General features: G+C 38.4%; 1 long non-coding RNA gene and 1 pseudogene across 1 annotated transcript in view; one reads left to right on the top strand and one right to left on the bottom strand.

Annotated features, from left to right (window-relative positions):
- Positions 1–12,418, bottom strand: part of LOC127490541 (uncharacterized) — a 428,986-nt gene that overhangs the window by 257,375 nt on the left and 159,193 nt on the right. The window lies entirely within an intron of this gene.
- Positions 8,066–10,000, top strand: LOC100355186 (rRNA-processing protein FCF1 homolog pseudogene; annotated as a pseudogene).

The following is a 12,418-nucleotide window of genomic DNA, read 5'->3' as shown; positions in this document are numbered from 1 at the left end:
GAATCAAGAAAACCTTTAAATTGGGATGGGTCCAAATACTAACAATAATAATATTAAAAACAACAAAATTAACAACAACCAAAATCCCTAGAAACAAATCTTGCAGTTTTGGTTGTCCCCTATATAACAAGAAGTGGAGTGAGAGGACGTATTGATTTAAAGCAATAACTCAGAATTAGCCACCTTGAAGATAGCTCTATCTCACAGCTCTGCCATCTTTAGCCGGTTAGGTTTTTCTTCATATTTGACAGTACTTGCTTCTCTGCTAGACTTTATTTCTCCAACAAGAAGAATGGAAAGGGGGAAATCTGTAACAGCAGTAACTATATTTAAAGAATCATGATCTGCCTCCAGTGCAACACCCCTTGTTCAACAGTCCTTTGCTTGTAACCTTTGGTCCATTACCAAATTCCATAATACCCAAAGGGTAAAGAAGTGTGGAAAACAGAAAGGAAACAGAGAGTTGAGAAAACTTGTTCAGTGAACAAAACTTCCATGTTTCTCAACTTTATTTAACATTGCAGTTATTGCCAAGTTATTAGTACTGATCTCTAGTTGCAGACCAATGCTATATGTAAGTTGTATTACACAGTTATGTGCTACATAATGACATTTCGGTTCACTGTGATGCACATATTCTAAAGTGGAGCCATAGGATTATATTGCCTAGAGATGTTGACACCATGCTAGTGTGTGCATACACAGCCGAGGAAGTTTCAGCAATTAAATCACCTAATAGCACATTTCTTAAAGCATGTTGTCATTGTTCAGTAACACGTGACTGCATTTAATTATATGTTAGTTGGCATTCCATTCATATAACTGAAGGTATGTGATGGTTAATTTTATGTGCCAACTTAGCTAGGTTACAGAATCTATTTGTGATCACTTTTCTAGTTGTCACTGTAAAGATGCTTTATAGACTCAAAATTCCACCAATGTCTCTGCTGTGTATACTGCCTGCAACCTCATGCTATAAGTGTTAGACTGGTCAGGCCCCTTACAATCACAGGAGCCAATTTGTTAAACAAAACTGGTTAAAAGACCTTTCTCTTTTAACAAGTATAGTGACAACGCATATTAGCCTAGAGCAAAAACTCAGCATTATCCTCTACCAAGCTAGCTCAGCAATTCGTACATCCAGATCTTATCGGTTCTGTTTCTCTGGAGATTCCTCATTGATAAAAGATATAGATTCAGTCACACAAATTAGGTCAAGTTCCTCTATGTGAAATATAAAAATCTGTCAGGTGCCAAATAACTCTGACATAGGTAAACAATTTTACCTTGCAATGACTTAACCATTACATCTGCAATAGTGCTGCAGACAGCACCCAATACTTAAGAACCTATTACTATTGTAATAATAAGAAATAATAATAAGAAATAATAAGAAATAATAATAAAAGAAAGTTCCCAGAAGCAAATGCATTTATATAATAAGTTATTAAATTAGTTATTATACTTAATGGAATTAGAACAACGATGGGCACATAATAAGTGCTATATAAAAGTTCTTCATCTTCTCATTATTACAATTATCATCAGAGTCACTGGAAAGCATGAAGCATATTGACACTGAGATGATTAAAAAAAGGGACACCTTCATTCCTGAGCTGCTTGGCATATGTTTTAAGGCAATAAACCATCAACTCCACTAATGGAACGAATAGGTTAAGTTTCCCATGTTGCCTGAATTACTTCCCCCAGAAAATTAAATTTTCTCAATAGTAAACCTAATTTTATCTCAAGTAACTAGAAAATCTTAATTAGTGACACAAAAGCCATGTTAAAATTAGTTAGATCGGAAATAAATACATCATTATACTAAAATAAACAAATTGAAATGCTACTGTAGTTTAGTTGATATTCCACATGCAACATTTTGATAAAAATAAGATAGGAATGGGCAATTTCAAAAGGAAAGAATCTACATCAATCATATAAATTAAATTGATTAACTTTCATACTTAATCAATCACAGCCATGAATCTTACACAATCTAGCGGTGACCTCAGTTACTTTGTTTAATCATGCACACCAATATCAGTGCAATGCTTGGTTTTTCCAATTAAAACAACTTTGCAATTAGATCTAATTAACGTGTTCCAATTAAATAGGTTAAATGCAGCAGTATTCAATATATTTAAGCCCCTTACTTTTCTCTTGGTGAAAAGGTTCTCTAAAATTGTTTGGATACATAATCCTTTTGGTACCACAGCTCAACAAAAGAAGTAAGAAAAGGTCAACAGCTTGGCTCAGAAATAACATAAGCCAGATTTGGTGAAGAACAAGCATCTCAAATTTCTCAATTATCTCTCAGATCATCATGTAAGCCCTTCATGATAGCCCCATTAACATTTGCCAACAAAAGTCTTAGTTAAAGGAATATTTGCCCTTTTTGCAAAAGAGATATCCTTTCTTGGAGCCACGCAGTTTTAAAGTTGTCCTTTGCAATTCACCCACAAAAGAAACAGAATTTATTGGAAATAGGAACCAGCAAACATATCTTCTGGCCTTGGGTTAAGGTAATACACAGTAAATCTCCTTTCCAAAGCCTCCTAAAGGGAGAAATAAAGGTAAATAAATTTTTCTTTTCAAGGCTTTGATTCATAAAATTTTGAGTTTAGAATCTCCACGCTCACCTAACCAGAGATTCTGCTTTGATTAGTATATTGGAATGAGTATCAGTAAGTCCCCTTTAAGAATCCACCACTCACTGGAAATCACCAGTTTCCCAGAAGTGTGGCCAAGTAAAACTTGACTCTTAGATGCCTCTGGGGGATAACAAAATCCCAACACAGCACTGCCTTTCATTCCCAATGCAAATACATGACAGCTGTTAAAAAAAACCCTGTCTTTAGAGTCAGATTGCTCTTTTATATGTGCATTTTGCTATTAAAGTTCTTCAAAATTTTCTGTTCTCTCTAATTTAATGTAAAGGAAAAGATAGGTGATCACAGCCTTCATAAGCCGTTTTATTTTATCAGGAAACTAACTTGTTAATTGATTTATTTAAGAGGAAGAGAGGAGCAAAGAAGAGGGAAAGGGAGAGGAAGGGGGAGAGGGAGAGAGACGTTTCAATTTCTTTGAGTAAGCTTAGGCCAAAACTGGAAGGCAAGAACAGAGGAAAATCATTCCAGTTCCACCCGTGGGTGGCAGGAATTCAATTACTTGAGCCATCACCACTGTCTTCCAGAGTATGCATTAGAAGGGAGCTGGAATTAGGAGCAAGAACTGGGAAACAAACCCACACACTATTCAATACAGTAATAGCTATCTTAACCGAAAGAACAAATGTCAATTTCCTGGAGCACAATTTTTTTTTAATCTAAAAAATGTTATTTGAGAGGCAGAGAGAGACAGAGGACCGCCATTCACTTTTTCACTTTCCAAAGCATATAACACCTGGATGAAACTGGCACCTGAGGCTTCTCACTTGAGAGGCACGAATGCAAGCAGCGAGCCATCACCTGCTGTTACCCAGGGTGCACGTGAACAGGAAGCTGCAGTGAGGAGGGGAGTCAGGGCTCAAACATTCTGACGCAGGTTGTGGACATCCTGTTTGGTAGCTCAAGTGTTAGGAACAATGCCCGGCCATGCAAACTACTTTTTTAAATATGAAGTTTGCAAGTTTTTTCTCAATTCTTTTTCATCATCTTCACTTGCCTTGAAATTAGATACTTACTAAAAAAACCTACTTTTAAAATTATCAGTGCACAAAATATAATTCAGTAAACTGATCTTAGTTAACAGTGTAAATATTTTTCTCTATTTTCAAATTAACATACACTGCTTTATACTATATTAGCTAACGCATCCTATTGTAGATACTTATCCCAAAGATCTACTGAGCAGAACTTTTCTTGATTTTTGAAAAGGAGATTTGCACTCTCATACAATCCAAAAATTATATTTACAACTACATAGTTCTGAGTGCATCATGCTCTATACATAAACCCTGACAACATCATCTCTATAAGCTTCCTAATGATTCATTTTTAAGTCAAAACCAGTTATACATGTTGTAATCATCCCTTCAAACAAGACAGGGATCACAGTCATTTTTAACAATAATTCTTTTGGGGGAAAAATGTACTTGCTGTGCCGTAGCTGTATCAAGATGGAGACGAAGGCACTACATATAACTCAATAACAATAAAAGTTATTCCAGTAAATTATCTCAGTCTAAGATCATTTGTTAGCAAGTTTATGTAAATAAATTCCAGAAACCAAATTGAGGTAGACTTTATGGGTTCTGAAACAAAAACTGCTAAGAACATAATAGCTTCTCTTTCTCTAAAGGGTTACACGTTCATCTCCTCTAATAAGTTCCACACAATCACATGGCTGGGAGTATGAGCTCCTGAGTTAGATGGCTGTAAGCTAAACTCCAGTTTCACCACTTTCTGCTTATACAATCTTCAATAACTTATTCAACCAATTTTTGTCACAGTTCCATGATCACCTTATGGGTTTATTTTCCCAATTTTGTGTTATTCTTTGCAAAGAACTTGGAGAACTATCCTCTCGCACTAAATACTCAATGAACAAGAGCTACTATCCTCTGTTTTCATCTGCATATTCTTTCTTTTTCCCTCTTTTAATATACTTTTTATAGTGTACATATAAATTCACAGAAAAAGTGTGAAGAAAATAAAAAAAATTCCCTTATAACCACTACCACTACACATGCACATAGTCTTGTGTAGCATCAATGCAGAACATTTGTAATGACTGATGAACCTACAATGACACATCATTATTAACCAAAGTCTACAGTTTACATCAAAGTTCATTCTTGGCCGGCGCCACGGCTCAATAGGCTAATCCTCTACCTAGTGGCGCCGGCACACCAGGTTCTAGTCCCTGTGGGGGTGCCGGATTCTTTCCTGGTTGCCCCTCTTCCAGGCCAGCTCTCTGCTGTGGCCCGGGAGTGCAGTGGAGGATGGCCCAAGTGCTTGGGCCCTGCACCCCATGGGAGACCAGGAAAAGCACCTGGCTCCTGCCTTCGGATCAGCGCTGTGTGCTGGCCGCAGCGCGCCAGCCGTGGCGGCCATTGGAGGGTGAACCAACGACAAAAGGAAGACCTTTCTCTCTGTCTCTCTCTCACTATCCACTCTGCCTGTCAAAAAAAAAAAAAAAAAAGGTTTATTCTTGGTATTGCTTGGTATTGCAGGTGTTATGGGTTTTGACAAATGAGTAACGACAAGTATCCATCATTACAGTATCATTGAGAATAGTTTCATTGTCTTAAAATTCTCTGTGCTCCACCTGCTCACCTCTCATTGAAACTCCTGGCAACCACTGATATGTCTCCATAGTTTTGCCTTGTTCCTTTCATTTTCATCTAGCTTTTTCTGTCCACAATTCAATGTATCTTCTAGTTTCAAGGCTCTAGGAACATTCAAATCTAATCTCAATTCCTAGGTAACTCCAAATATGTGTTTCTTTGTTTAAAAGTCTCTATTTCAGGATGTGATTTTTTTTACCTGGCCTGTCAACAGACCACCAGGTGAATGATTACCTTCAGTTTCATTATGTGCAGACCTAAGATGAGAAAGCCAATCCAGTCTTAGGCATGTCAATAAGCACAATGAGTGAATTGGGTGCGTATGACAGAGAAGGTAGTACTGAGTAAGGATAGTACTTTAAACCACATCCAAACACAGTTACAAGTTTTAAGGAAAAACAAAATGGCATCCAAATGAAAATGATATTTGGGGAGAATTCGTAAGACAAGCAAATGTGCTCACATTCCCATAATACATTTTCTTCTTTACATACTCCCCATACACTGAAGTCTTCCTGACTTTTGAGTAGCAAATTTCTGGAATTTTGTTCCATATTCTGCAAATTAAGAGCATGGACAAAGCAATTTACATCATTTCTTCCAGCCATAAAATTCTGCAGAATTCTAATTATACAGTGTTGGTAGTTGTTCTGTATGTGTGTGATCTGATGATAAAATGCCTAACATCTAAGAATAATTGTGTGTTAATTACAGAGTTCAACCAATGGTACTAGAACAAAAAAAAAAATACTAAAATGGATTAAGTATTTCATTGTACATCAACCATCAGGACAAGAGCTGATCAAGTCACTATTTCTCATAGTGTCCATTTCACTTCAACAAGTATATAAAGAGAATCGAAAATGAATCTTGATGTGAATGGAAGGGGAGAGGGAGCAGGAAAGGGGAGGGTTGCGGGTGGGAGGGACGTTATGGGGGGGAAGCCATTGTAACCCATAAGCTGTACTTTGGAAATTTATATTCATTAAATAAAAGTTAAAAAAAGAAAAAAAATCCCTAACATCATAACTTTATTTTAATTATGGAATAAGCTTTTTACAAATGACACTGGCATTGACTGTATTTACCCACTAACCGTATCATTTCCCTCTTCCTCTCAGTTGATGTGCGTACATGTCCAGGCCCACAGTCTAACAGTGCATTTTATCTTACTGTCAAAAGTGACTTATTTAGGAAAGGGTACAGTACACATTATGATCCAATGAAATACTGAATCCAGACATCTGTGAAATTTTTAGTAAGGAAGAAGCTTATTTTCCTTTGATTTTAGATTGCTGAAGATTGAGGCCTGAACCTTCTGGAGATCACCATAGGAAGCAAGTTTGATAGTGAACCTTGGCAAATGAGCAACAGTGACAAGGCACTAAATGAGGTATAGATAGAGCCAGGAGAGAGAGATATTTTCCTAGACCTTCTTAGCTACAGTAAATAATTTCTTCTGTATTTCAGGCAATTACATTAGTGTTATCTTACTTTCAAGTATAGAAGGAAATGACTAAGCATGCTGTATAAATACTTCAAAACTTGGTTCTACCTTTCTCCTTTTCCTAGAGAAGTTTATTAAAGTTTTACCAATATTCATGTGTGTCAACTATATTTATGTGATGGAACAATCACACAGAGAAACTATTTCAAGTGACTTAAAAACACAGTAATTTGACTATAACAGCCTTTGCAATAAATAGCCCTCTAAAATGGAATTAATGAATACATTAGTTTCTCAAGATCATAGCAAATGCATGGTAATCACTACAATACAATTCTCATGTTGTGTGATATTGATACAAAGAGAATAGATTTCATGTAGTTCACTGATACAGTTCCAAGAATATAATGATGAGGATGAAGAGAAATGCAAAAAAAAAATTTAAAAATTCTCAATAATACTGTTGTTGACCATAATTTTTGTAAAGGATTCCTAAAGCTGTGTTGTTGCATGACAGGCCAAAGCAAATGAAGAATTATACTGACATCTCTTTTATTAATCAAGTTTATTATATCAGAAAGGGAAATAGAGCGATAAAGTAGTGGAGGTTAAACAAAATTCTTATAGATCTGAATTCAATTGGCATTAAGATGATATCTTTAAGAAGAAAAAAAGAAAGATATTTTAACCATGGGGGAAAACAAAACCCTGCTCTGTCCACTGAAGAGACCCAGAAACAGTGTTGAATCCTGGGGCACCCAACAGTGACACCATAGCCTTAAAATGCCATTTTTTTCTGAATAAAAATAATCTGTCCTCTTTAGAGGAAGTTGGGTTCATGTCCAGGGCTAGAAATATACTTTATGAGCTGAAAGACTTTGTCATAGCAGGAAAAAGAAGCTATAAGGAACTAAGATCATGCCAACACTTTCACTTTCTCTTTCTCTCTCTCTCTCTCCCCACCCTCTCTCTCTCTCTCACTCTCTCTCCCCCCCATTCTCTCTCTCTGTCTCCTAAACACACACACACATACACACACACACACAAATACAGAGAGAGAGAAAGAAGCCAAATGAAAAAGTCTTCCACTTGTCAAGTAGATTTCAGAGCCTCAGTATGGATAAAAAAAGCTCAGTGGACTGAATCATGTCAAATATTTATAGTCAGCTCAATGGTTTGGCTCCTGAGCTCATGTAGAATTTTAAATCCCACATTCATAAGTAAGTGGGAAGCCTAATCTAACTATGGTGTTTAGGTGGTAAGCCTACGGCGAAACCCTTCGATCACTGAGGGCATGCTTTCAGAAGGTAGTTCTCCAGAGGGGGATGGTTACAAAAGCTTATGACAGCTCCAGCCCCTCTTTCTGCTTCCTGACTCAATACGTGTCCACGCGCCACACTCCGCAGTTACCTTCATCAGATGCCAAACCAATGGGACTTGCCAGCTTTGGACTGGAACCTCAAAAACCACAAGTTAAGCAAATCTTTTATCATTATAAGGTTAATTTAACAGATATTCTATTGTAATAAGGAAAAACTAATATAGCTAGAGAGTGCTAGTGACCAATCCTTTATTTTGAAATGAGTAAACAAAGTGAAATTTTGAAGTATTATTCTGCCTTTTGTATATAAACTGTAACAGTGGCAGTGAAATAAATACATAGAAATTTCTTTTTATATAAGAATTCTAGCTCAAAAATTATATAAGTAGAATATAATCATTTTGTAGCTCACAATAAGTGGAAGAACTAGACATGGATTGTGAATGACTAAAATATCATGGAATACAAAATAGTACCGTGCTCCTGGTGAAAGAACACAGCATTCCTTGTAGAGAACTATTGTCAAAAATTAAACCTACTAATAAATCCTCTGGATCAGCACTCTGCAAGTACATTTTCTACTGTGATATAAATGTTTTGATTAATTATAATTTAAGTAGTCACATATCTGGTAGTTACTATATTGGAAAATGTATGTAACAAGTAGTTTATAGGAAAACAGGTTAGAGAAGTGTATGAAAAGTTATCAGAGAAAATGTAATCAACAAAATCAGAATGGGGGGGCTATACTAATGGAAAATAAAAGACATATCAGGAATGGTGCAGTGGTACAGTGGGTTAAAGCCCCAGTCTGCAGTGCCAGCATCCCATATGGCCACCGGTTTAAGTCCTGACTGCTCCCCTTCTGATCCAGCTCTCTGCTATCGACTGGGAAAGCAGTAGAAGATGGCCCAAGTCCTTGGGCCCCTGAGCCCACATGGGAGACCCAGAAGAAGCTCCTGGCTCCTGGCTTCAGATCAGCTCAGCTCTGGCTATTGCGGACATTCGAGGAGTGAACCAGTGAATGGAAGACCTCTCTCTCTATGGCTCTACCTCTCTCTGTAACTCTGTCTTTCAAATAAATAAAATAAATCTTTTATAAAAAAAGATATATCAATGGAGCAAAATACCTGGACTGGTTTTAGGAATTGAGCAAAGAAAATGTTTAAAACAAAACAAAAAAAAATTTAAAAAAAACCTAGAAACTTGAACTCTTGAGTAATATAAATGGTATTATGATTATTTTTAATAATATCAATACTTTAAAGAAATGAGCATTATTTACAGATGAAATCATGTGCTTTCAGCCATTCGCATTAAAATAAGAGAAAAAAAAAGAGGAAGTAGAAGAAACATGTATGTGGCAAGAACATGGGAACCACTGTGGAGCAAAAGCTTAATCTGAGGGGTCAGGGGCTTAAAACCTAAAAAGAAAGAAAAGAAAAATCCCAGTGAACTGAGTGAAAGAGAAGTCCCCCAGCACCCTTCCTGCTTATTCTTTCAATATAAACTCAACTGGGCCCAGCTTACCACACCCTGGTTGATACCCACTTCATCAACTTTTCCATTAAAGCCAAACTGGACTTAATACAATCAGTGATGAATTGTCTGTATGGCAAGTATATTCCTTATATAACTGATTGTGTAACAGTAGATACTGAGAGATTGAGAAACTGGAGCAGAACCATCAAGTGTCGCTAAGGATTGCCTAGGAGCCAAGATTTGAGTGATTATAAAGGAATCTATGGGCACAAAAAGGAATCTAAGTGGATGACTGCCTAATGCAGAGAATGACTCAGCACTAGTGTTCCATTGTAGCCACAGCTGACCTGGACCTTAAAGGAAGAATCTGCAAGATCCCTGGAGTTCCTATCATGTACATTTCCACAGATATAACATTGAGTGGATGCCAGATGACTGTGCAGCCCCTTGGTTCTAATCCTTTCAAGACAAAGTTTCCTGGCCTTCCTTCAGCCAACTTTATCCATTGCCAATTCACTAAACATGCTATAGCAGGAATTATTCTCTACACACTTTTGCTGTATTAAGAACTAAGTTTGGTTAAATATGCTCATTTTTTATGCTGCTTTGGTAAAAAAGAGGGAGTGGACATAGATAAAGAACAATTGGTAGGGCTGATGTAAGATGGCTGAAAAAAAGAGGCTCTGCACTGCATCTACCACAGAGAAGAACCAGAGCAACTTAGGGCAGACTGAATTTCCAGGAGGGTGACTGAGGGAAATCTACAAGCAAATAAAGGAATACAAAGCGCCAGAGACACGCTGAAAGTCACAACAGAGAGAGAAATGAAGCTCACAACTCCTACCCCAGGTCCCTGGCAAAGCTTCCCACCCCTCCCCTACCCCCACAGCACAGTAAACCGGGGGCTTTAACTCCTGGAGATAACCTTGGTCCTCAAAGGCTCTGAATCCAGTCTACAAAGCTGAGTGAGATTAAAGCAACTACTCCATTCCAAAAAATGAACCAACAATGCCTCTCTCTGTCCCTAATGTCTCTGAACTGAAGTAATACAAGATAGCTACTGATAAGCTCCATTTTGTCTTAGGAATCAGCAAGAATCCCTGTTGCTACCTGAAAGCCCCAGAGACAGACGGGACATTGCACAAGCAGGGAGCAGGCCCCTTTGCATTCTGATGGTGTAGAATTGCTGGACACATTTGGAGCCATGCTTTTTCACTCTACACTCTCTAGGGAAATATCCTTGTACTCCTCTGGGCCTGGCAGCAAACACTGTCAATACAGAAGTCTAGAGCTTCAAAAGTGAGGAAGTCCCCTTTTGCATCTTTTAGCACAGGGTTACGGGCACTCAGAGCACAAATTCCCACATCACCCTTGCATGGAAGTAGAGGGATTCCCTTCAGTGTTCTGCAGTTCTGAAATGGTGGTTGTTGTTGCCCAAATTCTGTAGTAAGCCACACATCCTTGTGGGACCTGGAGAGCCCTATGTATGCTCCTTTGCTTCAGGGAAGTGATGGTCAGTACATAACGTCCACCATAACCAGTACTCTACCTATGACTTTGGGATTTATATTCTACCCAAGTTCACCCTCAAGGACATGGGTAAGGACTTCACTATATCCCACAGCATAAGGTAAATGAGTATTTGTTCTTTGGGTTTTGGGGGTACCTGTGCTTGTCCATGGGTCCTAGGAAAGGTCCTATCTGCATGCCCCCAATCTATGATGACAAAGGTTAATATATAATCCCTAGCATAACCAGTGGTCCATCTGTTATTGGGGTAAGGTGCCCTTTTGAGGCCTGTAGCTCTGAGAATGTGACTGTTGGCACTAGATTCCACAGTTACCTGCATTCTCCCCAGTGGGATCTGTAGAGGACCCTACCTGCATCCCAATGCCCCAGACCCATGCTTGCCTTGGTGCAATCCCAAGCATAACTTGTGCCTTGAATGTGGGACATGATATGGTTTCCACTGTACCCTGTATCTCTGAGACTATGACTTTTGGCTCTATAAAACCCCAGGAATATTTGCACTTTTCTGTAGGGAAAACTCAATCTCCTTTACAGTACTGCATGCCCCTGGTTTAAAGTACACAATCTCCAGCATAACCTATGCTTTTCTCAACAGAGTGATTGTTTTAATCCCACTCAGCTTTCTAGACTGGATTCAAAGCCATTGAGGACTGGGGTAATCTCTAGTAGCTAGAAGCCCCAGTTTGCTATGATGTGGGGCGGAGGTGGAGGATGGTGAGCTTTGCCAGGGATCTGGGTTAGGAGTTGGGAGTTTCATTCCTCTCTCTATTGTGAATCTCAGGGTCTTTCTGATACTTTGTGGACAAGGTACCCTTCTGTCCTCCAGCAGCAATACTGTTGACTCAGTATTTTATTTCTCAGATTCAACATACCTCCCATGTTACCTAGGGAATATCTTATCTGCATTCTTCCGTAGTGAGGCCATATCTGACATCACACAATCTGAAGTATAACCTAGTCACCCAGTGGGACCACAGAAAAATTCCACTCCCATTCCTTAGTGCTGAGACAAGGACTTTTGTGCTATTTAACCTAGCATTAACCATATCCACCCAGCAGAATCTAGAGAAAATCTAATTAATTCACATGACTCAGTTCCAGGGCTGTAGTTACTGATTCTAGAAACTCCAGAAGCTCCAGCATCACTCGGGCTTGCCTGATGGGAGAAGGCAACAATCTCTTCTGTGTCTCACAGCACTAGGAATGTGACCACTGTTATCCTCAGCTCTAGGAAATCAGCTGCCTGGAGCCTGAGTGAAGACCATAGGAAGCTTACTTCCACTTCAAACTCATACTGCTATCTCTATGAACTGCTACAGACTAGACCACTAGGGCATACACAAAC

The sequence above is a fragment of the Oryctolagus cuniculus genome, chromosome 6 (genome assembly GCF_964237555.1).
Source record: "Oryctolagus cuniculus chromosome 6, mOryCun1.1, whole genome shotgun sequence".
NCBI lineage: Eukaryota > Metazoa > Chordata > Mammalia > Lagomorpha > Leporidae > Oryctolagus > Oryctolagus cuniculus.
This window is presented reverse-complemented; position numbering and strand designations above follow the sequence as displayed.